Here is a 27,077-nt window from a genome sequence, read left to right on the forward strand (position 1 = left end):
CTGGGACTAAGGGTTACTGTAAAGAGAGTGGACCCCTGAAGGAGGTATAGCAGATGAGAGACTAATGCAGTTGGTAGTGCCCAGAGCCTACTGTCTAGCACTTTGAGCCATAGCCCATGATATTCCCTTTGCAGGTCATATGGGCATAAAACGTACAAAGAGGCGTGTTATGCAGAACTTCTCTTGGCCTGGAATTTACAGAGATGTAACAGGGTACTGCAGGACCTGTGAGCAGTGCAAAAAGATAGGCAAGGCAGGAGACAAGGTGAGAGCTCCTTTGATGCCTTTGCCTGTGATTGAGGAGCCATTTCAGAGGGTAGCTATGGATATTGTGGAGCCTCTGAGTACCCAAGTTCCACAGGAAAGAAGTATATCCTAGTGGTAGTAGATTATGCTACCAGCTACCTTGAGGCATTGGCTCTGTCCCCCATTGAGGCAGAAAAGGTGGCAAATGCTTTGTTAGAGATTTTCAGCAGGGTATGTTTCCCAAAAGAAATACTGACTGCCAGAGGTGCCAATTTCATGTCAGACCTGCTGGCTTGTCTATGGAAGCACTGTGGAGTGAATCACCTAAAGACCACCCCCTACCATCCCCAGACTAATAGTCTGGGGGAGAGGTTAACCTCACCACTGGCACCACTGGGGGACATACAATGGGAGGATAACAAGGTACCCAAACTCAATTATGGCAGTAGAACAAAAGGACAATAAAAGAAAGTCATATGGAACAAAGAATCTTTTGTTGTTAAAATTATAGTGGAGAACTGTAAAAAGGGGAAGAATCTAAGTATGGCATGGATTGACTACAAAAAAGCATTTGATAGCACCCTACATTCATGGATAAAAGCGTGCTTAAAAACATGTAGGAGACACCCTACACTGCTTGACTACTTTACAGTAACCATGAAACAATGGCGGATCATTTTGCAATTAAGCCATGATAAAGGACAGATTATTATCCCAGGGATAAAATTTCAAAGGGGGATATTCCAGGGTGACTCTCTGTCACCGTTGCTATTCTGCCTTGCCATGAATCCATTAAGCTGTCTACTTAACAGCTTAGGCCATGGCTACAATTTGGCTCCTAGAAAACAACACAGTCTAATGACTTCTCATCTTCTCTTTGTCGATGATTTAAAACTGTATAGCTCATCAGACGAAGAACTGAAAGCACACCTGCAGGTTGTCAAAACCTTTTCAGATGATATTAGAATGTTATTTGGTCTTGATAAATGTACAAAAGCAACCTTTTAAAGCAGGAAAACTGCAGCACCAGGAAAACATCAGTTTGGGATAAGAATGTGATATATAAGAACTTGAGCAAGGGGGAGTGTATAAATATTTGGTAATTGACGAATGATCTGCAATAAAACATGAACAAATGCAAATAAAACTCAGGGATACTTTAGAAGACTTACATCAATCCTGAGAACAGCATTGACATCTAGGAACAAGATCCAAGCTATAAATCAATTTGCTCTTCCTGTCCTAATGTACAGTTTTGGAGTGACTGACTGACTCCAAAAAGTGTTGGCTAGATTAGATATTAAAACAAGAAGGATGCTTCATGCTCACCAAATGATTTATAAAAATCAGTGTATACCAAGATTATATATTCCCCGTACCGAAGGAGGGATGGGCCTCCTTGAAATTGATTACATTTCTAGAAGTAAAATATGGCTCTAGGTGATTCAGTCATGTTGACTAATGCCGCCACAAATGGGCATGGGTAGTAACTGGTGATAAGTGGGTTGAGGACCCAGCCTACTCTGACCCACACCAGAGACCCGTGCTAATGGTGGGGGGGTATATGTGCCCCTATTGGCCAGTGCGTTCCCGCCATAAAGCCCAGCAGCCCCGGGTCAATAAGCTACTGGCTAGCCAGTGTCTAGTTGCCCAGTCTGGGTTACCTGGGATAGCTCTGTTGAGTGAAAGCTGGACATAAAACCAACCAACTTGCCAAACCTGAACTGAGAATTCCTACGCTTAATGTAAGTTCACTGACAGGACACAGCTTGGAAGTGGATGACATGATGATACGGAGGAGGCTAGACATCCTATGTATCTAGGAGATGAGATAGAAGGGCAGTGCAGCAAAGCCACTTGGCTTGGGGTCCAGAGTCCACTATGCAGGTGGAGGGCAGGCTAGAAATGATGTAGGAATTGTGGTGAGAGAGAGGCTTCAGAAGGCAGTAAGGGATATCATCAGAATTAATGACAGACTCATGGCAGTCAGACTCCAGTGCAATGATAGGGCAGTATTTATAATCTCAGCCTCTGCCCCACAGCAGGGTTGTGATAGTGAGGAAAAGAGTGCATTTAGACAGCAGTTGCAGGACCTACTAGATAAAGCAGGACAACATGAATTGGTGTTGATAATGGGTGACTTAAATGCACATATCGGGACAGACAGAACAGGCTATGAGGGCTGCCTGGGTCCACATGGGTGGGGCAATAGGAATAAAGAAGGAGAAGCCATTCTAGACTTCTGTCTGGCAAATGGCTTGATAGTAGCCAACACATGGTTCAGAAAGAGAGACAGTCACAAGATCACATACAAGAGTAGCCAACATGCAACTCAGGTAGACTTCCTCCTAGTAAGGAAAAGGCACTGGGGTAGAATCCATGATTGCAAAGTCATCCCCAGTGAAACAGCCAGCCCACAGCATAAACCAGTAGTTGCCACAATCAGCCGCAAGCAGTGGTCAGAGAAGGCTCTAAGGTCAACAGAGACCAGGCTGAAGACCTGGAAGTTGACTGGAGAGAAAGTACAGCAGTTCAAGGAATTACTCAGGGGTCTAGCACCCCAAGAAGAGGAGGAAATAGGTGGAGTTGAAGAAGAGTGGCAGCGCCTAAAACAGCATGTGTAAGGACTACAGAAAAGATATGTGGCTGAGCCAGGTATGGAAATAAGGTACATAAGGAAAGCTGGTGGTGGAATGCAGAAGTCCAGGAAGTCATCAAAAGAAAAAAGGAGTGCAGGATGAAGTGGGAGACAGAAAAGACTAACTAGGCTAGGAAGGACTATTGGTTGGCTAACAAAGAAGCTAAGAAAGAAGTTACAATAACAAATAATAGGGCATCAGAGGCACTGTACCAACTTCTGGAAAGTGACTCAGTAAGGGGCACAAAGAAACTATATCAGATTGCAAGGCAAAGACAGAAAGATAAAGAAGATAGTCAGACAACCTTCATAAGGAATGCCAGGAACAGCCTGCTCACCAGTCCAGAGGACATCAAAGGCAGATTGAAGGAGTATTTCCAGCAGCTTCTGAATGAAGAAAACCCCACAGAAGCTGTACTCCCCCAGAAACAGCCTACAATGAGAAAAGAAGAGGAGCCCACCCTGGAAGAGGTAATAGCACTAAGGAAGATGAAGTCAGGGAAAGCAGCAGGCTCAGGTGAAGTCACAGCATATATGATAAAGATGCTGGGTGAGACAGGGGAGAAATGGCTCCTGAGGGTACTAATAGCAGTGTGGAGAGAAAGACATATCCCAGATGACTGAAGAATAAGCAAATTCATGCCAGTGTACAAGAACAAAGGGGACATCTACAACTGTGGGCAGTACAGAGGCATCAAACTCCTATCACACTGCATGAAAGTGCTGGAGAGGGTAATTGATAAAATAATACGCAGAGTAGTAGAATGTAAGATGGGAGATGAACAGTTTGGATTCAGATCAGGATGCAGTACAATTGACCCGATGTTTGCAGTGAGACAGATACTTGAGAAGAAGCTAGAGATGAGGAGGGAGTCCAACTGAGCATTCCTAGACTTGGAAAAAGCATATGACAAGGTCCCAAGAAAGCTGATCTGGGCAGTACTGCAGTGGTTTGAAGTGCCAGAAACATTGGTAGAATTAGTGAAGGCTATGTACAAAGACCCATTGACTCAAGTACGAACAGTGTTTGGCCTCACAGAGGGGTTCTCAGTGGTGTAGGTGTACATCAGGGTTCAGCTCTGAGCCCACTGCTGTTCATATTGGTGATGGATTATATCTGCAAACAGGCAATGTGGCAGTACAGGCAGACTCTGAGATAGAACTTCAGCAAAGGATAGGAGAATGGAATGCAAATCTGAAGGCACAATGGATGAAAGTAAGCACAGATAAGACAGTTGTAATGGCAGCAAACTGGGGAAATCAGAAGAAGCTGAGAATAGAGATAGAAGGGAAAATAGTGGAGCAGGTAAGCAGCTTCAAATACCTGGGAGGAGTAGTTGAGGATAAGGGTAGTCTGAATGAAGAGGTCAAAGCTATAATCAGAGGGGCTGCAGCCCTGACTTCATCTTCCTTAGTGCTGTTGTTACCTCTTCCAGGGTGGGCTCCTCTTCTTTTCTCAATGTAGGCTGTTTCTGGGGGAGTACATAGAGTATCGGGTGTAGTCTATGACACAAGAATGCCAAAGAAGCTGAAAAGTAAGGTGCACAAGAAGTGGTGTGACCAGAACTACTGTATGGTACAGAAACCTGGGCAGTAAAGGCAGAGCAGCTGAAGGAGCTAGAGGTGATGGAAATGAAATGTCCGAGCAAGGTGATAGGATGCACACTGTGGGACAGACAAAGAAATGAGGACATAAGAGCAGAACTCAAAGTAGCTCCAATTGCAGAAAAGATCAAAGAGAGCAGATTACGGTGGTTTGGGCACATGTGAAGAAAAGCAGAAGACAATCTGGTGAGGAAGATTTGGGACAGACAGGAAGAAGGTAAGAGGAAGCGAGGACATCCAACAAAGAGGTGGATGGATTGTGTGAAGGAAGATCTGCGACAGTCAGGCATGAGTGTTGAAGAAGGCAGGAGAGTGGCACTGAATCGAGAGAGTTGGCGACAGTTAACACGATACCCCGACCCCATGTAGAAAAATGGGAAAAGGGGGGCTGATGATGATGATGATATGCAATTGTGGGACTCCACACATATCTGCTGACCTCATAGGATCCAAATGTAGTGAAAGTTTTGAAACATGAGGAGAATAAATCTAAGATGACATCTCTGCTTAATTTAGCAGAAGCATACCGATGTCAAGCAGGAATGGAAATCAAACCAGAAGTGGATAAAAATCAGGCAGCAACTGAATGTGCTAAAAAACAAAAGGAAGAATATAAGGTGAAGGGTCAGGTGAGAAGGCAAGAAATGAGGAAAATGCAGAAATATAATTGTAAGTATAGAAACTTCTGGAAGAGCTTCATGTTGATTAAAAATGAATGCAGGAATAGTTAAGGAGAGGCGAATTCAAACCAAGAAATGAAAGGTTAATACTGACAGCCCAAGATAGTGGGCTATGTACATGCTGGTTTACAAAGTCCATTGAACATGTGGGAGATACAGACAAATGTAGGTTTTGTAAAACCGAATTGGAAACAGTCACACACCTTGTTGCTGGTTGCAACACACTAATGGCAGAAGGACTGTATACTGAAAGGCATTATAATGTGGCAAGTCTGCTGCACTGGGGATTGTACAAACATTATGGTACTGAAGTGGCTGAAAAACACTGGAAACATGACCCACAAAGCATCAAAGAAAATGATGGTTTGTATGAAATGGGATCAGCCATTACCAACAGTTCAAAAGATAGAGGCTAGAAAAATGGGTATAGTGGTCCAAGAAAAGAAGACAAAAGTATAAATGATCATTGAAATTGCCACACCCAGTGACTACAGTGCCTTGCGTACAAAGAGATACAAAGTCATAAAATACCAGGATCTGCAGGCAGAAACGAGAGCCATGTGGAAGAAAGATACCCAGACAGGTCCAATAATAGTAGGAGCACCGGGTCTTATAAAAAGAATTTATAGTCATATTTAGATACGTTATCAATCCATGTAACCCCGTACGAATTGCAGAAGAAGTCATTACTAGGCACATTGCGGGTGCTGCAAAGTGCACTTTTGGCTGACATCAAAGATTGAAACAATACTAATTTCATGAACTTTAATCGTACTTTGACTTAGGATTGTGTCCATTCCTGTCATGGTATTAGAAACACAAAAGATTTGGAGAAATTAAAAAAGAAAGATGACAAAGTACCCACACAGTATTTCCAGATGCAGCTGTCTGCATCAAGTGCAATTTCCCTTAAGAGCACACAGAGACCACAGTCAGTCCAGAGCTGGTTTCTCCCACTTTCTCCAGATCCCCAGTAAGACTCCCCAATGGCAGAATTATAGAGTTGAGATCTCAGCTGAGTGGTCAAGCCAAGACCTCCAGCATCCTCTCTGTCCAATCATTGCTTCGTGTCCCTGCCCAAGTAGCTGACACACACATACTTTTTGAGGTTTGATTTATACACACACACACACACACACACACACACACACACACACACACAAACACACACACACACACACACACACACACACACACACACACACACACACACACACACACACACACCTGGGAAAGGCTGGCACAGGTTTGCTAGCTATGCTCCCTTTTTTGCCCAGACTGTAAAGTAATTATCACTGACACCAGCCAGCTCCTTATTAGCTACTTTAAGGCACTTAAAAGGGTGTCCAATCTTACTGTGTAATATTACTATTAATACAAATGGTAGTTTGACCAAGAGCAAGGCTATTAGGAATGGCCCACAGTGTCACCAAGTAAATATGCAAGTATTTTCAGCATGTAACTAGCTCTACAATGATCTGCCACAATGAAAGGTATAAATATATTTAATAATAAATAATAAAAGAACAAGAAAATACTCAGTATATATTTACAGTGACGTCAGAATTCAAAATCACAAGAAATATTTAAAACGACATTGCAGGACATTCTCAAATAAATAAAGAAAAACATCTTAGCTATGCTTTGCTATATTCCTTACTATATCTAAGAGAATTACTATACCCTAGTTAACTTACTTACAGAGCAAGGCAAATGTGTGGTGAATGTGTCTTCTTTAGTTGTTGTCAAGTCCAAGACAGAATACAAAATTATGTGTCTCAGCTGAGAGTTCTCATATTAATATTTCAAATATTACTGCAGGGATAACTTGCAGAATGACATCATTTCCTGTCATCTGACTCTACCCCAAGCTCAAAACAACTGTTGATGGCAGATGATAACATTTAGCATCTACCTGTGAAAATATATAGACATAGATCTTAGGCAGATGGTGGAAATCATAAAACAATTGTATCCCTTCACATTTCAAAATGAGTAATTATTTCACCTTAAAGACAATAGAGAAAGCTCCCTAGTATAGACATTGTGTATGTTGCTGCACTGAAACTGAATGATGACATCTTTTTATGGCCTAACCATAAAGTAATTTAATTTCAGTTATTTTTCTGGTGTTTGCTAGACTGAAATTAACCTCCTGTGTTCCAGTTTCCACTGTTAAAATATATACATTTAAACAGTTACAGTACAGCATTACATTTTAAGCACAAGCACTTTAGAAAATATCTTTTCAACACATGCCTGTCCAAACCTAGTTTGATATATACATGATATATAGTTCTAATACATTTAGGTTCATAGGTTCATAGGTAGGTACTAGGTTATCTGCCCAAGGGCATTTATAAGCCTAGCCAGAGTGTGTCGGCTTTCCCCGCCCCATTGATTAATTAACTGATCCTCTGTCAAGTAGAGCCAATGAAGTGATCCTAGGGGTGTATTTTCTGTTACCCATCCACTTGTCAAGGTTTCTCTTGAAGAGTGTTAGTCAGGGGCTCTGCCTAATGTAGTTTACAATTTTGTTTCAAAGCATGGGGGGGGTCTCTGTGACAGGAATCTAGCTCTCCAGCATGTTCTATTTATTGTTGTGGCGAGGTTTAGCTCACTAGAGTGCGTGGCTTGCAGTGATTTGGATTTCTTTAGGTGGGGCATGTCCATCAATTCTGAGTTGGACATGGCTTTGTAAGTCAGGAAGAGATCACCTCTAAGTAAGCGATATGCCACTGAGTACAGCCGGAGTTTTTTCAGTCAGGCTGCTTAGGACATATGTTTGAGGCCAGTAATCCTCTTGGTGAGGTGCTTTTGTGGTCTTTCCAGCTGTTGGAAGAGTCTTGTGAGGTACATCCCAAATGGGGCTTTGTACTCTATGATGGATCTGATGAGTGATGAGTAAAGGGGCACTATAACCTCTTTATTTCTAGATGCAAACCCTTTAGTAATTAAATGGGCCACATAGACGGATTTCATAACTACTTTGGCAATATGATTGTCAAAGGAGAGATTACTATCTACCTGGGTCCCCAGATCTCTTATTACCTCTTCTGCACTAAGGGGGCTGCCACCTATGTGGTAATTCATAGGTTGGTACTAGGCTATCAGCCCTAGGGCCTATACAAGCCTAGCCATAACAATTCCCTGGCTATTTCTTCCCACACTATTTACTTCCCTGGACCCCTGTCTAGCAGGGTGACTGACGTGATCCCCGGGGTGAATTTCCTTTCTCCTATCCAATCGTCAAGGTTCCTTTTGAAGAGGACCAAAGAGGCACTCTGCTTGACATGTATGGGCAATCTATTCCAGAGTCTGGGGAGTCTCTGGGTCAGGAACCTATCCCTCCAGCATGTTTTGTTTATTGTGATGACAAGGTTTAGATCCCTGGAGCGTGTGGCTCTGAGGGATTGGGATTTCTTTAAGTGTAGCATGTCCAACAGCTCTGGGTTTGACATGGCTTTGTATGTTAAGCAAAGATCGCCTCTGAGTAGACGATATGCGACAGAGTATAGCTGGAGTTTTTTAAGGCGGTCAGCATAGGGCATCTGCTTTAGGCCTGTGATTCTTTTAGTGAGGTATTTCTGTGGCCTTTCCAGTTGTTGCAGATGTCTTGAGAGGTACATACCAAACGGGGCATTGTATTCTATAATGGGTGTTTTGTTTTTCCCAAATGGGATGACTATGCATTTTTTGGCATTTAGCTTGAGGTCATGACTTTGACACCAGGTGTCCGTCTCAGTAAGGCCCTTTTGGAGGATGTCTGTGTCAGCTGGAGAGTCAATTATGGCTCCCAATTTGCAGTCATTGGCGAACTTGGTTAGCCACGGTCCTCCTGTGTTTTCCTGTACTTCTGAAAAGTATATGCTGAACAGTAGGAGTCCCAGGACCGAGCCTTGTGGGACACCATTTGTGACTGGTTTAGAGTCGGACCTGGAGCCCGCTATTCTTACCGTATGAATTCTGTCTGTAAGCCAGTTGGCAACCCATCTTGTGACATAGGGGTTTATGTTCAGGCTGGTGAGTTTTTCTGTAATACCTGAGTGGGGAATGGTGTCAAAAGCCTTGGCGAGGTCAAGGTAGGCTGTGTGAACCACCTTTTCCTCATTTATGGCCTTGGTGACTGCCTCAAAGAAGTCAGCAAGGTTTAGTAGGCATGATCTGCCCTTAACAAAGCCGAACTGGGTTGGGTCAAGTGTTTGGTGGTTCCCAATGTCTTTGTTAATGAGTTCCACGATGATGTGCTCCATAGCCTTGCAGACCAGGCTAGTCAGGCTTATGGAGCGATAGTTACCAGGGTCAGTTGTGGCCCCTCCTTTGTGGAGTAAAATAACTGTTGCTGTGTGCCATTCTATGGGGCACATAGCCTGTGGAGAGGCTGAGGTTGAACAGTGTGTTTAGGTGCGGGGTTAGTTCGTTCTGTAGTTTGTGTAAGACGCAGCCTGGAACACCATCTGGCCCCATTGACACTGTGTTTTTGTCTTTTGGAAGGGCTGTTTTCACCTGTGTGTCTGTGATTTCTGGGACACTACACTTTTCTGGTATTGTTGTGGGCCCTTTTGGGAGTGAGAGGAGGGTGAAGTTTGCACTGAATCTATCTGCCAGGATGTTGGCAATATCAGTAGGTTCAGTATATTTTGTGCTATTTTGCACTAGCTCAGTGCATATCTGTGAGTTGCTACTTAGATTCTTAACATAGCTAAAGAAGGCTTTGTGGTTATCTTTTGAATCCTTGGTTATTTTTCTTTCAAAGTTAGCCTTGGATGATTTCATGAGGGTCTTTAGTTTCTTACTGATACTGATCAGGGATGTCTTTCCTTCTTGGGATTTGCTTTTTTCTGAACTAGTTTCCTCCTTCTGTTGTATAGCCTGTTTATGGCAGGGGTCCACCAGACTGGTTTCCTTCTCTTAGAGGAGTGAGTCTTGGTTTTGCTAGGGATGGCACGATCCATGCATCCTTGTAGGTGCTCATAGAGTGGTGCATTTGTAAAGGTTTCTGCATCTTGGGCAGCATTATCCTTTAGCGTGGGGGCTGTAAAACTTACTGCCTCTGTCTTAAGTAAGGTGAAGTTTGCTTTAGAAAAGTTTTTTACTGTGGTTTCCTTAGTTGGGGGTGGTGGTGGGGTGTGGACATCCAGAGTGATTAGTTTATGGTCTGATCTAACCAGTGACAGGTTGATCTCCAGTGTGGAACACCTGTCACCCATGTTAGTGATGACCAGGTCCAATATGTTTTCACCTCTGGTAGGGGAGTTTATCAGTTGATCCAGGGCATTTGAGTTGATGAATTCCAGGAAGCGCTGGGCCTGGGAGTTTGTACTCGAGTAGTTTTCCCAGTTAATGGTAGGGTAATTGAAATCACCCCATATCAGGGTGTTCGGTAGGACTTTCATGTTTTCCAGTGTCTCCTGAAAGGTGGAGTGGTGGCCCTGGGTCATGGAGGGTGATCTGTAGCAGGCCAAAATTTGCATTGCAGATTTGCCCGATGTTAGTTGCACATGGATGATCTCAGATGTATCATGCTGCACCACTAACATGGAGGTGTAGGTATCCTTGATGAATATGGATACACCCCCTCCTTTTGCGTTTCGGTCCATGTTCTGTGGCCGAAACGTGTGGTATGATCTGTAGCCCAGTAGTGCTGGGGTACTCTCTGGAGTCTTGAACCAGGTTTCAGTTACTGCACAGATGTCAACGTTCTCCATACTGAGGAGTGCTTTGAGCACATGAATTTTGAGATTTACAGTCCTGGCGTTGAATAGCATAACCTTCAGTTTTTTGTTAATTGTGCTGTTTACAGAGGTGGGTTTGACTTTTGAGCCTTGCCGAAAAAAGGCATTATGGGGGCAGCAAGAGCCTTGGCCAGTATTCGAAAGCCTACGGGTGACAGGTGCAAGCCATCTCTTGCGAAGCAACGCAGCTTGTCGAGCATGTCATCCCAGGCTGACAGACACTGGATCCCCTTTGAATAGGTTCATAGGTTTATACTAGGCTATCTGCCCTAAGGCATTTATAAGTCTAGCCCAAATTTTTGTGGCTTACGCCACCCCTTATATGAAAAAATACTGTGCCCATTAGTTTGTTGTGCCTCTGTCCAGCAGTGACACAGAGATGATTCCCGGGGTAAATCTACGATCTCCCATTCACAGGTCAAGATTTCTCTTGAACAGAGCCAGCGAGGTGCTCTACCTCACATGGACCGGGATTTTATTCCACTGCATAGGGAGTCTCTGAGTGATAAATCTATCCCTCCAGCACATCCTATTTATATCCGTGCTAAGGTTTAAGTCGCTTGCTCTAGTGGTTTTGGTGGATTTGGATTTTTGAGGTGGAGCATGTCCATTAATTCGGGTTGGACATGGCCTTGTATGTCAGGCACATGTCACCTCTGAGCAGATGGTATGCGACTGAATAGAGCTGGAGTTTCTTCAATCTGGCAGCATATGACAGATTTTGGAGTCCCTTTATCCTTTTGTTGAGGAACTTTTGGGGTCTCTCCAATTGCTGCAGATGTCGGGTGAGATACATCCTGAATGGGGCATTGTACTCGATCATTGGTCTGATAAGTGAAGAGTACAGGGGAACAATGACCTCACTAGATCTGGATGTGAATCCATTCATGATCAGGTGGGCAATGTAGAAGGTCTTTCTAACCACTTTAGCAATGTGAGAGTCAAAAGAAAGGCCACTGTCAACCTGGGTCCCCAGGTCCCTGATAACCTCTTCTGTGCTTAGTGGATTGCCACCTATATGGTAGCTTGGGGTTACCTTGTTTTTCCCGAAGGGTATGACTATACATTTTTGGCGTTTAACTTCAGGCCATGGCTCTGGCACCAGCTATCTGTTTCCGTGAGTCCCTTCTGAAGGATATCCGTGTCCGATGCACTTTCCACTATGGCGCCCAGTTTGCAGTCGTCTGCAAACTTTGTCAGCCAAAGTCCTCCCATGTTGGCCTGTACTTCTGAGAAGTAGATGCCAACAATAGGGGCCAAGGACCGAGCCCTGTGGGACACCACTTGTGACCGGCTTGGAGTCTGACATAGCGCCAGCAACTCTAACCCTGTGGGTTCTGTCCTTAAGCCAGTTTGCAAGCCATCTTGTGACATATGGGTTTACATTTAAGCTGGTAAGTTTTTCTACAATACCCAAGTGGGGTATTGTGTCAAAAGCCTTTGCAAGGTCAAGGTAGGCTGCATGGACTGCCTTTCCCTCATCAATGGCCTTGGTGACTGTTTCAAAGACGTCGACCAAGTTCAAAAGGCATGATCTTCCCTTGATGAAGCCAAACTGGGTCGGGTCCAATGACTGCAAGTCCCCTATATCTTTGTTTATGAGCTCCATTATGATCCTCTCCATAGCTTTGCAGACTAGACTTGTTCAGCTTATGGGGCGGTAATTACCAGGGTCCATAGAGGCACCGCCTTTGTGGAGTGGGACCACAGTTGCCGTATGCCACTCCTTGGGCACGTATCCTGTGGTAAGGCTGACATTAAACAGCTGCCTTATGTGCGGGTTTAATTCCTCATTTAGCTCGTGTAGCACACAGCCGGGGACACCATCCGGTCCCATTGATGCTGTGTTTTTAGCTTTAGAGAGAGCAGCTTTCACCTGCGCATTTGAGATGTCTGGGAGGCTACACTCCGCTGGGATAGTTATCTCTCCTTTAGGGGGGGAGAGGGGTGAAGTTTGCACTGAACCTGTCTGCCAGTATGTTGGCAATGTCTGTGGGTTCAGTGATTTTTGTATCATTTTGGACTAATTCTGAGCATATCTGGGAGTTTCCACCCAGGTTCCTAACATGGCTGAAAAAGGCCTTATGATTGTCCTTTGAATCCATGGCAATTTTTCCCTTTTATGGATTTTGTTCTATCATGTAATAGCTTTCTCCTCTTATTGTAAAGTTTGTTAATGGCTGGGGTCCACCAGACTGGACATTTGCCCTTTGTGGAAAGAGTCTTGGTTTTATTTGGGATTGCCTGATCCATGCAGTCCTGGAGGTGTTCATAGAAGGCATTTGTAAGGGCTTCTGCAGCTTGGGTTGTGGTTTCCACTGGCTCAGGGGCCTTGAAGGATACCACACCAGTCTTGAGTAGTGTGAAGTTTGCTTTAGAGAAGTTCTTCACTGTGGTCTTTTGTTTGGGGTGGGGCGGATGTGGATTTCCAGTGAGATTAGTTTATGATCAGATCTCACCAATGAGGGATATACTTCCGGTGTGGAGCATTTTGTCCCCATGTTTGTGATAATGAGATCTAGTATATTTTCTCCTCTCGTGGGAACAGTGACTAGCTGTTCCATGGCATTTGAATTTATGAACTCCAGGAACCGTTGGGCTAGAAAGTTAGGGCTTGAGTAATGTTCCCAGTCTATATTCGGGTAGTTGAAGTCACCCAATATGGTGGTGTTTGGAGATACATTTATGCCCTCCTGTGTCTTCAAGAAGGCTGTGTGGGGTTCCTGAGTTTGAGAGGGTGGCCTGTAGCATGCTACAATTTGTAGAGCAGTTTTGCCTATGGTTAGTTGCACCTGGATGGTTTCAAGCTTCAGGCGTTGCCACCAACCTGGAGGTGTGGGTATCCTTTATGAATATGGATACACCCCCTCCTTTTGTGGTGTGGTCCGGGTTTTGGGGCCAGAACGCATGATATGAGGTAAAACCTAATAGTGCCGGGGTGCTCTCAGGAGCCTTGAACCAGGTTTCAGTTACAGCACAGACATCGATGTTCTCCATACTGAGAAGGGCCTTGAGTGCGTGCATTTTGAGATTTAGACTTCTGGCATTGAGCAGCATTACCCTCAGTTTCTTCCCATTTTTGTTTTCTAGGGTAGTAGGTTTAGAATTTGAGCCTTGCCTAAAAAGGCACTATGGGGTGGCAAGAGCCTTAGCCAATATCCGAATCCCAGGGTGACAGGTGCAAGCCGTCCCTTGCGAAGCAGCGTGGCTTGTCAAGCATGTCATCCCAGGTAGACAGACACTGGATCCCCTTTGAATGACACCAGACATTAAGCCAATTGTTAAAGCTGATCATCTTGTCTCTATATTGTGGCATAATTCTTGGTGAAGGAAGGATACTGCTCAGGGTCAGGGTCATACCTGCCTGGGCTACATAATCAGAGAGCTCCTCTATGTCTCTTTTCATGTAGTCCAGGGAGGTACGTCTCAGGTCGTTCACACCAGCATGGACAATGACTGTGTCATATTTGTACTTGCCGTGGAGTGACCCGAGTGCTTGTGTTATGTGGCGGATTCTAGCGCCCGATAGGCAGCTTACTGTGACCCTCTCCTTGTTCAGCCTGGTGAGTGGGACGTCAGTGTGTCTGACTATGGAGTCACCTATGACAAGTATGTTTGGTGTTGTATTTGGCCTTAAGGGCTGTGACTGCTTTGCACACTGCTTTTGTGGTTTGGGTGTCTGCTTTGGAGGCCTCTGCTGTTTAGGTAAATTTTTACTCACAGCCTCCGAGTATGTCTTTGTGTGTTTATGTGTTTGATTCAGTGGTGTGGTAGCATTATGTGAGGCTGGTTTTGTGGTGTGTGTAGTTGCCTTCTCCTCCTGTCTGGTCTTGCCAGTCCTGAGTTGAGAGAGCTCAGCCTCCAGTTTGGCTAAATAGCTGCATCTCTCGCAAGTATTTGTGTTATGTGGGAGGAGGAGAGGGTTGTCTGTGTACATGAGGCAGTTATAACATTGCCTCAAGATTCCCAGATTCACCAGCTGGACCGGAGAGGAGATTGACAACTGACCATTGGACATGCTAGAATAATATTGGGAATTCCTTAATAATTGAAAACAAGGGCCAGTGGGGAGTGAGGGTGTAGTGCTTTTAATTTTTAGTGCTGACTTATATAATTGCTTTAGTGAGCAAGTGCCAGGTAACTTGAGTGCAATGTGTTACAAGTAACTAAATGCAAAAACAACAAACAGTAACTTTCTTTCAAGTGAAACAAGGAAATAAGTACAGCAAGCAATGCAGATATCACTAGTGATCCACAGATGCGCTGAGAAGCCGCATATTAGGTGGAATTAGCTTCCAGGGAAATAACAAGCAAACAACAAGCATATAAACAAAGCTAGATTCAGCAGGCCTGGATCTAGTCTATGCTAGAGCAAACAAGGTGTACCAATTTCAGTAAGATACAGTTCAAATATTCAGGCACTATAAACCTTTAACCAGAAATTCCCAGCTCAGAAGGGCAGAGTCCAGCCTCTTCTCCCACAAGAGTGCAGACCACAAACCTTCTTAATGTAAAATAACTGGCCTGAAGCCCAAGTGCCTAAACCAGAACTAATACACTTGGACACTGGGCTCTCAATCAGCAGTTCCCAACTTAGAAGGATGAAAGCTACCTGTCCTGCCACCACAGTGCAGGCCACAAACCTTCCTAATGTAAAACAACTGGTCTGAAGCCCAAGTGCTTAATCCAAAAGACTTAGAATGATAGCTACACTTTAATCAAGTTACAACCAAGCAGTAATAAATACAATTGAATACTTTAGAGAATGTCTGGATTAGTGCTCAAGTTACACAAACAAAGCTAGATCCAGCAGGCCCGAATCCAGTCTATGCCACAGCAAACAAGGCACCAACTTCAGTAAGAAGCAGTTCAGATATGCATGCACTATAAGCCTTTAACCAGAAATTCCCAGCTCAGAAGGGCAGAGTCCAGCCTCTCCTCCCACAAGAGTGCAGACCACGAACCCTCTTAATGTAAAATAACTGGCCTGATAGCCCAAGTGCTTAAACCAGAATTAATACACTTTTAGAATAACAGACACTGAGCCCTCAATCAGCAGTTCCCAACCTAGAAGGATGTAAGCTACCTGTTCTGCCACAACAGTGCAGACCACAAACCCTCTCAGTGCAAAACAACTGGTCCGAAGCCCAAGTGTTTAAACCAAAAGGCTTAGAATGAGTTACACCAGGCAGTAATAAATGCAACTGAGTATTTTTAAGATGATGCAAAAGTAAAATGAAGTAGGTAGAAACACAAGTACAGTAAAAGCAGATGAATTTTTTTTTTTTTTTAATCTGAACAAGTGCTGAGATCAAAGAAACAGATTTGAGTGCTGAAACTAGAAAACTGGCTAGTTATAAGAAAAAAAACAAGCTAGAAGGCTTCCCTCAAACACAGAAGGGCTTGGGGGCTCAGAACCCTACAAATAGTCTATACTACTTAACAGGAAAGGCAGGAAATAAGCTTAATTTTTTTTTGTCTGTTTCCCAGATGCTCTCTTTGTACACAGTAGGAGTGCCTGAAATCAGAATATGATCTCACTGCACTCAGTTGAGTGAGCAAATGAGATGGGCCCAGAGGCAGGCTGAGGGGCGGGCAGTTTCAAGGCCACTAAGATTAACACCAAAACAAAAACAGGGAGGGTGGTTGGGAATAACTGAAGAGCAGAAAAACTGCCAGTTCAGTTAAATATTCCTTCAACACAGTTTAAATCAAATTAAATACTGTATTTTTTTTAAAAAGTGCAGATAAAGGTACTTAAATTCTCTTATACGTCCAGTTGAATATAACCAAGTTCTTAGCCGGCCAAAGCTGAGGTTTTTAAGCAGAAAATATTTCACAATGCACCACTTAAATAGGCAAGGACAGGAAATCAAAGAATGTGGCTACCCCCACACATGTAATTACTAGCAAATAACAAAATTCAGCAAACACTAGCTTCACTAGCTGACACTAGAAGCTTAGCCAATTGTTGAAATTGATAATTTTTTCTTTATACTGAGGTATCATTCTTGGTGAGGGCAGGATGCTACTCAGGGTCAGGGTCATACCAGCCTGGGCTACATGATCAGAGAGCTCTTCCATGTCCCTTTTCATGTAGTCCAGGGAGGTACATCTCAGGTCATTCACACCAACATGAACAATGGCAGAGTCATATTTGTACTTGTTCTGGAGTGACCTGAGTGCTTGTGTTATGTGGTGGATTCTGGCTCTTGACAGGCAGCTAACAGTAACCTTCTTCTTGTCAAACCTAGTGAGTGGGACGACGGTGTGCCTGACTATAGAGTCACCTGTTACTAGTGTGTTAGGTATGTTATTTCACCTTAAGGGCTGTGATTGTGCGGCACACTGATCTTGTGTTTTTATTTAGAGCCTCCGAGTATGATTTTGTGTATTTATGTGTATTTTTTGCCAGTGCTGGTTTAGTAGGTCTTTGTGTGGTTGGAGGTGTGGTGCAAGTGTTAACCTTCTCCACTTGACTGTCTGTTCCAGTCTTGGATGGAGAGAGCTTAGCCTCCAGTTTGGCTGTATAATTGCATCTCTCGCATATGTTAATGTTTTGTGGTAGGAGGAGAGGGTTGTCTGTGTACATGAGGCAGTTGTAACATTGACTCAGGATACCCAGATTCACCAGCTGGACTGGAGAGTACACCTGAAATTGCCCTTTGGTCATGCTTGAATAGTAGGCTGAGCTGCTTAGTCGCTTAGTTGGTGAGGGGTGAATAAAGAGCCTTGCCCTGATGGGCAATCAAGTGTCAGGGTATATTAGTGCTTGCTATTAGGTCTGAGCAAGTGCTGGGCTGTAGGATGCTTTTTGAGTGCTTAGGTTGAGAGTTAGACTAGTTTCAAGAGAAAAACTGAAGAGGAGACTTAGTGGAGCTGGGAGTAATTTAACCCTAGCTAACCGGCGTTGCCTGGTGTGCAAAACCATGCAAATGCGGTTTTTATAGCAGGAAAATGAAAGAGGTAGAAATTAGCCCAAAAATGGCCTATAAACTACTAACTTCTGGGCTGGAACCACTCCTCCAGGGACAGATAGGCTGCTCAAAGCTCCCCTCTCTCACGGGTGAACAGAGAAACTTCCTTTTATCCAAGTAAGGTATGGGCAACTCAGAAACTTGTAACACAGCCCTGAATTCAGCACTAGCCTGAAAACAGGACTATACTAGCTTAGAAAGGTGGAAAACAAGGAATTGTTTTTTTTTTTAAGATAAGGCAAAAACAGTAAAAAATACACTTAAAACAGCTTTAGACGACTACAAACGATCATAAAAGGCTATTGCACTTTAGTGTGTAGCCTACAACAGTTAAATTATTTAAACAAAAAACAACTTTTTAAAAGTGCAGGCAGTCAGTACAATATGTGAAAAAAAAACAAGCTTTTAAATCACAATAAACGCTGGAAAATCGGCGTTTAGGCAGAAAACAGTTAAGTACAGCAAGAAAATACAGAAAACTGATACTAATCACTCCAAAGTCTCTCTTTTAAGCTAGAAGGCTTGTATCAGTTTAAGGCTTTCTAGTGCTTTCCAGTAGGTTACTTACAGGAAAGATGGGAAACAAACGCAGATGTGGTCTTTTAAACCAGAAAATTGAAAGAGATAGGCAAACTGTCCAAATGGTCAATAAATTACAATTTCTGGGCCAAGAACCTCTCCTCTTGTGGTAGACAGGCTACCTAGTGCTTACCACTCCCACTGATAAGCTAGAAGGCTTTCCTCCAACACAGAAAGGCTTGCGGGGCTCAGAAGCTTACCAACAGTCCTGGATACAGCAACTCAATATATATGCATTTATAACACAAGCATCTTAATATGAATCATGTTGATATTCACATATTCACAAATGACATATAATTATTTACAAAATTTCAGATAGCTGTTCTGGCAGCATCTCCTTTCGTAACACCCTGTTAAGGTGAGGATTCCACCAGTAAGGTTTGTGGTTTGTTTTCAATATTTGTTTTGGGTTTATGTCTGGCAGGTACTGCAACCTTTATGCAGCCATTCACATGTTTATATAGGGACTCTGAATAATTCTGCTTAGGTAGCTGTGGTCTCAGGGTTAGAGGAGCCTTAAATTTTGACAAACTGTCACATAATAATATGTAATTAGCCTTAGAATTGTTCCTGTTACCTGTTTAGCCAGATTTTCTGGGTTTATTTTTACTTCAAATGATACTTTTTTGTGATCCAACTTCACTGGGGGGGGGGGGGGTGCAATTCTCAATCATGTTGGTGAGCACCACATCCAGTATGTCTGCGCTTCTTTTTGAAGTGTGCATTGTCTCTTCCCATGTTTTCATCTTAATAAAGTCCAGGAAGTATTGTCCCTTGAGACAGTGAAAGATTCCTAGTCTATAGAGGAGTAGTTAAAGTTACCCATGAAGAGGGCATTTGGTTGGATGGTGAGCACCTCTAGTAGGTTTAGGTAAGAGCCGTAAGACTCTAGTGGCATAGATGGTGACCTGTAGCTAGAGGTGATATGGTGAGGGACCTTATCTAGGGTGACTTGCACTTAGATGAACTCCATGGTATCATCCTGTTTAACCAACCCACAGGTATGTTTGTTGGTAACAGTTCGAGACATCTTCACCTTTGGCTGTTATTGGTCTAAATGAGTTGAAGGCACTGTAGCCTTGCGCTTCCTTAGTACTTTCTACTGCTTTAAACCAAGTCTTGGTGACTGGACAAATGTCTACATTCTCCAGAGTGAGGAGGACTTGAAGGGCATGGAGTTATTTGTTTAGGCTCCTAGCACTGAACACTAACATGTTAAGGTTGCTTGGGGATTTTTTTCACTATGTTGGTAGTTTGGTCTTTTTTACATTGCCTAAAAAAGGCTCTAAGTGGGTTGATAAAGTTTTAGGTAATATCCAAAAGTCTAGAGAAGACAGGCTTAGCACATCCTTGGCAAAGCAACATCGTCTGTTGATTATGTCATTGTACGCTGACAGATATAGGAATAGGATCCCCCCTGGAGTGACACCAGAAACTGAGCCAGTTATTAAAATCAGTCATTTTATGTTCATACTGTGGCAACATCTTCTGTTGGCCGAAGGAGGAGAAGAGGGGGAAGGCAGGTAAAGGCTAGGACTGTGATAGTGAGGGTCGGAACTTTGAATGTTGGCAGTATGACTGGTATAGGGAGACAGCTAGCTGATATGATGGACCAAAGGAAGGTTGGTATATTGTGTGTGTAAGAGATCAGATGGAAGGGGAGCAAGGCTAGGTGTATCGGAGGCAGTTTCAAATTGTTTTATCATGGTGTGGATGGGAGGAGAAATGGCATAGACATTATCCTGAAGGAACAGTATGCTAAGAGTGTTTTGGAGGCGAAAAGAGTGTCGGATAGAGTGATGTTTATGAAGATGGAAATTGATGGTGTAATGATGAATGTTGTTAGTGCATATGCTCCACAAGTTGGGTGTGTGATGGATGAGAAAGAAAAATTTTGGAGTGAGTTGGATGAAGTGGTGATGACTGTACCCAAGGGTGAGAGACTGGTGATTGGAGCAGATTTCAATGGGCATGTTGGTGAAGGGAACAGAGGGGATGAGGAAGTGATGGGTAGGTATGGTGTTAAGCAAAGGAATGCAGAAGGTCAGATAGTAGTGGATTTTGCAAAAAGGATGGACATGGCTGTGATGAATACATATTTTAACAAGAGGGAGGAGCATAGGGTGACATACAAGAGTGGTAGAAGATGCACACAGGTTGATTATATCTTATGTAGAAGGGCCAGCCTGAAGGAAATTGGAGACTGTAAAGTGGTGGCAGGGGAAAGTGTAGTTAGGCAGCACAGGATGGTGGTTTGTAGGATGACATTGGTGATCAAGAAGAGGAGGATGAGTGTGAGGGCAGCACCAAGGATCAAATGGTGGAAATTGAAAAAGGGTAATTGTGAGGTGATGTTCAGGAAAGAGTTAAGACAGGCACTGGGTGGCAGTGAAGAGTTACCGAATAGCTGGGTAACTACAGCAGGGCTAGTAAGAGAGATGGCTAGAAAGGTGCTTGGTGTGACATCTGGAAAGAGGACAAGGGGACCTGGTGGTGGAATGAAGAAGTACAGGAGAGTATACAGAGAAAGAGGTTGGCGAAGAAGTGGGATTGTCAAAGAGATGAAGAAAGTAGACAAGGGTATAAGGAGATGAGCTGCATGGCAAAGACAGAGGTGGTGAAGGCTAAGGATAAGGCGTATGAAGAGTTGTATAAAAAGTTGGACACTAAGGAGGGAGAAAAGGACCTGTACTGATTGGCTAGACAGAGGGACCGAGCTAGTAAAGATGTGCAGCAGGTAAAGGTGATAAAGGATAATGAGGGAAACATACTCACAAGCGAGGAGAGTACTTTGAGGGGTTGATGAATTAAGAGAATGAGAGGGAGAGAAGGTTGGATGATGTGCGGATAGTGAATCATGAAGTGCAGTTGATTAGCAAGGAGGAAGTAAGGATAGCTATGAAGAGGATGAAGAACGGAAAGGCTGTTGGTCCAGATGACATACCTGTGGAAGCATGGAGGTGTTTAGGTGAAATGGCAGTGAAGTTTTAAACTAGATTGTTTAATGAAATCTTGGAAAGTGAGAGGATGCCTGAGGAATGGAGAAAAAGTGTTTTGGTACCGATTTTTAAGAATAAGGATGATGTGCAGAGCTGTAGTAACTACAAAGGGATTAAACTGATCAGTCACAGCATGAAGTTATGGGAAAGAGTAGTGGAAGCTAGGTTAAGAAGGGAAGTGATGATTAGTGATCAGCAGTATGGTTTCATGCCAGGAAAGAGCACTACAGATGCGATGTTTGCTCTGAGAGTGTTTACGGAGAAGTACAGAGAAGGTCAGAAGGAGTTGCATTGTGTCTTTGTGGATTTAGAGAAAGCATATGACAGGGTGCCTAGAGAGGAGTTGTGGTATTGTATGAGGAAGTCAGGAGTGTCAGAGAAGTATGTAAGAGTGGTACAGGATATGTACGGGGGTAGTGTGACAGCAGTGAGGTCTGCGGTTGGAGTGACTGATGCGTTTAAGGTGGAGGTGGGATTACATCAAGGATCAGCTCTGAGCCCTTTCTTATTTGCAATGGTGATGGACAGGTTGACAGATGAGATCAGACAGGAGTCCCCATGGACTATGATGTTTGCAGATGACATTGTGATCTGTAGTGAGAGTAGGGAACAGGTGGAGATGACCCTGGAGAGGTATAGATATGGTCTAGAGAGAAGAGGAATGAAGGTCAGCAGGACTAAGACAGAATATATGTGTGTGAATGAGAGGGAGGATAGAGGAATGGTGAGGATGCAGGGAGTAGAGGTGGCTAAGATGAATGAGTTTAAGTACTTGGCATCAACAGTTCAGAATAACGGTGAGTGTGGAAGAGAGGTGAAGAAGAGAGTACAAGCAGGATGGAGTGGGTGGAGAAGAGTGTTAGGAGTAATTTGTGGCAGACGAGTACCAGTAAGAGTGAAAGGGAAGGTCTACAAGAGGGTAGTGAGACCAGCTATGTTATATGGGTTGGAGACAGTGGCATTGACAAAAAGGCAGGAGTCACAGCTTTACATGGCAGAGTTGAAGATGTTAAGATTTGCACTGGGTGTGACGAGGATGGACAGGATTAGGAATAAGTATATTAGAGGGTCAGCCCAGGTTGGAAGGTTTGGAGACAAAGCCAGAGAAGCAAGATTATGTTGGTTTGGACATGTGCTAAGGAGGGATGCAGAGTATTTTGGGAAAAAGATGCTAAGGATGAAGCTGCCAGGTAACAGGAAAAAAAGGAAGGCCTAAGATAAGGTTTATGGATGTGGTGAGAGAGGACATGCAGGTGGTTGATGTGAAAGAGCAAGATGCAGAGGACAGGAAGAAATGGATGTGCTATGGCGACCCCTAATGGGAGCAGCCGAAAGAAGAAGACTGTGGCAACATCTTTGGTGAATGTAAAATCAAGGCTTGTACCTATCTGTAACACATATTCTGAGAGATCAATTATGTCTCTTTTCATACAGTCCAGTGAGACTTGTATGAAGCCATTTACACCCACATGTACTAAGATAAAATCATATTGGTACCTGGGGTGCAGTGACATGAGTGTGCGAGGTCATTTACACCCACATGTACAATGATAGAATCATATTGGTATCTGGGATGCAGTGACATGAGTATGTGGGTGATATTGTGAATCGTGGCTCCAGATAGGCACCTAACTGTCATCTTCTCCTTACCAGTAGGGCATCTTCATGTGCACACAGGAGTCCCCAACAAGAGTATTAGGTAAAGTATATGCTTACCTTATGGAGTTTGTACTTTGGGGATGATTGGGTTATGTGAGATGTTTGGTGCTGCAATTGGTGTGTGTTTTAGTGACTGCTGAGGAGCAGTGTTACAGTTAGGTGGTGAGGAGCGGTGTTACAGTTAGGTGGTGAGGAGCGGTGTTACAGTTAGGTGGTGAGGAGCGGTGTTACAGTTAGGTGGTGAGGAGCAGTGTTACAGTTAGGTGGTGAGGAGCGGTGTTACAGTTAGGTGGTGAGGAGCGGTGTTACAGTTAGGTGGTGAGGAGCAGTGTTACAGTTAGGTGGTGAGGAGCGGTGTTACAGTTAGGTGGTGAGGAGCAGTGTTACAGTTAGGTGGTGAGGAGCGGTGTTACAGTTAGGTGGTGAGGAGCGGTGTTACAGTTAGGTGGTGAGGAGCGGTGTTACAGTTAGGTGGTGAGGAGCAGTGTTACAGTTAGGTGGTGAGGAGCAGTGTTACAGTTAGGTGGTGAGGAGCGGTGTTACAGTTAGGTGGTGAGGAGCGGTGTTACAGTTAGGTGGTGAGGAGCGGTGTTACAGTTAGGTGCTGAGGAGCGGTGTTACAGTTAGGCGGCTTTGGTGGTCTTTGAGCAGCTTTCTTCGCACCGCTGCTGCTCAGCATTTTTCTGTCTCATGATGAAGTAAAACACAAACGTACGACCTCTATTAGTATAAGTCTCCTTCGGCTTTTCCTGGTTAGGGCCGTGTCGCCACAGCGGAACTCCAGTCCACTCATAGCTCTCAACCTTCCATCTCCAAAATGAGGAACACACGCCTTCATAATGTCGAACAAATGGGCAAAATGTGGAACACATACTAATGGCTTATTAACAACTTCAACTAGGAAGGTCATAGGATGGTTAAAATATGCTGGTTTTACTTATAAAGAAGATAATTTAATGAATTAATACGATTAATTTCTATTTACTATGGATTTCACTTAAAAAAATTCCTAACACTGAATGTGTGACAGACATTTTCAATGTGGAACTTTGAGGAACTTCGAGGAACATGAACTTTTTAAGACCCCAAATGAGGTACATTCCTCGTAATGAGGTACACTTGAGAGGTATGATTAATACGTGTTTATTGAAATAAGTATGATATCATCATTACATAGAAAATAAGTGAATATTCAAAGGAATATAAAACTTCATATAGTGTTATGTAGCATTCAAACAAATTAAATAATAACATCTTGAAATCCCCACCTAGTTAACCATTCCTTCAAAAGAGCACACAAGACAAAAATAGAACAATGAAAAGAAGGCATATGCAATTCCTTACAGCGAGCTAACCATATTAAATATAAAGTGGATGTCAACACAAAGTCCGCCCTTGTCACGACTGGGTTCCAAAACATGTTATAGTTCCCATATAAACAATTTTCTAAGTTAAGGGGAAATAAAAGTGGAACATGAAAAGTCTGTTTGAACATAATCCAAAACCCTTGATTCGTGAGCAAGTGAAGAAAATATGTCCCGCTGTTTCAATTTCCTCACAGCCTTTAAAGCAGAGTCGATTAGAAATGTCTCTGAATTTAGCAGCTCCTAGCGCTAATGAATTCAGCGAACACCGCCAAAGAAAGTCATGCCAGTGTGGAACTTTTGTGAGAAAAAGTTTACGTTGCAGGATACCATGTTTTCTAAATGCTGGATAGTCAGAAAATGCATCAATAGAATGGAAAGTGGAAAGAATTTGTATATACCAGTTCCTGGGAGGTAAGACTGTATCTAGTTCCTGCATGTGGTATTTTAACACAAGGTTGCGGACCGCCCGAAGTTCCAAGTTGGGCGCTGGATGTTGTCTTTTCTCATTGAGGCAAGCTTGCCAAAAGGCGGGTGAAGGTGCAAGTAGAAGTTGTCCGACCAACGATGTTGGAGGGGCTTTGATGGAAGTTAAAAGTTTATGTAAAAAAAGGACTTGCAGGAAAAGTACAGGGTGCTTCAGACCACAACCACCTTCATTCGGTGGTGATATCATGATTCCCCTCCGAATAGGGTTCATCAGGCAGCCCCAAAAAAATTGAAAATAGCTTCTCAGAAGTAAAGGGGCCCATGTGGGAGGGAAAATGTAAACAGAGAAAACATAAATGAGTTTAGCTAGAAAGAAGCCAACTAACAGGTAAGCCTTCTTTCTGTAGGAAAGGCGGAATGTGGCCCAAAGCTTTAACAACGAGCATGCTTTATCCACTCTTGTTTGGCACCCTTGCTGTACATAGTCTGTGGTGCCAAAAGGGACACCCAAAAATGTCCATGCCATCGTTTGTGATTGACAAATGTTGTATTTGCACTCCAGCTGCTGCAGAGAAGGTGAAGATATTTGATTTGTCCATATTGAGAGTCCACCCAACTTCATGAATAAAAGGTTGCAAAACCTGTGTGAACTGTGCATGGAAAATGCCAGGATCCTCTGCCGGGAAAAGAATGTCATCTGCATAAGACATAAGTCTGGGAATGAGCACCCCTTGATGCGAGTAGGAAAAGGGAGCAAGATGCAAAGTGTCTCTGAATTTGTAGAATACAGCACTGACCACCAGTGCCAAAATGAAGGGGCTCATGGGACAACCTTGTCTGACACCATTCTTCATGTGGACCGCCTTGCCAATCCAACCATTGACTACTGGAATAATTGTAGATCCTTGTAAAATGGAGTTCAGCCAGTTCCTGAAACTAGGACCAAAGCCATAACTGATGAGAATGGACTGTAGTACCTCATGGGAAATATTATCGAAAGCCTTCGTGATGTCACAGGAAAGTAAAAGTGTAGTACTTTGGGCATTCATATCAGCAGAAACAGCCTTTACAATTTGAAGCAGATCCCAAATGGCCCGATATGGGACACCATATATCCCAAGATCTAAAATCATGTGTAATTTGGCCCGCAACTGGAGCTGAAAAATCTTTGTGAAAAGTTTAAAATCAGTGTTACATAGTCGGTCTAAACCCTCACCAGTTGGAGAGATGCATCCTGTCTCCCTGTTTCCAAATGAATTTCAAGGCAACATTCAAGAAATCCGTGTTTTGAAAGCCACGAGTCTGCCAGTGCAAAAGAACTTTGTGCAGAATAGACAAATGTTCAGTTGAGAGTGTGGAATAGAAACCATATGGAATACCGTCCTGGCCAGGAACCGAGTGTTTCCTGGTTAGCAGTTGTAAGGCTTCTTTGAGTTCTGGCATAGTGATATCCTCCTCGAATGCTGTAACCAATTTGTGTGGCATGTGTGGAATGGGCCAATGTATTGAGGTGTGTGGCTTTCCGTGGTACAGGTTTTGAAGAAATTCTGTAACAATGTCAAAAATTTTTCCTTGGTATTATGCAGGTTGCCATCCGCATCACGGAGACCCCTTATGGTGGAGCCTTTGTGTATTTTTCTCCTACCCAAATAGGGAAGGAACTCTTCTCCTTTGCCTTTAAGCGAGTGAGCGAGATTATACAATTTCACTGTGACTCTCTTTTTATTGAGATCAAAAAGTTGTCTAAGTGCCAGTAGAGCTGCAGTTAAATCAGTTCTAGCATGTTGTTGATAAGTATTGTATGCCGTTTCTGTATCTTTTTTCAAGCGTGCATGATACTGTTTCATAAACCAGCGGTATCTGTCTATCAGTTTTGATTTGAGATCTAGCCACCATGTTGCAACGTCAGGGTAAAGAGGATATAAAGTGAGGTGATCCTCCCACAATTCCTGTACAATAGTACACCATTCTGGAGAAGTGAGAAATAACGGTGACATCCTATAAAAACCAGATCCTTTGGACTTGTGGGATGTAACCCCAAAGACGTACTGTAAAGATGTGTGATCTGAAAAGGGAACCAGATAGGAGGCATATTCAGCTACCGCAAAGGCTAAGGAATGCCAACAAAAATCAATGGTCGTTGTGATATTTGAACCCTTGTGG

Source organism: Protopterus annectens, chromosome 2.part1 (assembly GCF_019279795.1).
Source record: "Protopterus annectens isolate FY-2018-M chromosome 2.part1, PAN1.0, whole genome shotgun sequence".
Lineage (NCBI taxonomy): Eukaryota > Metazoa > Chordata > Ceratodontiformes > Protopteridae > Protopterus > Protopterus annectens.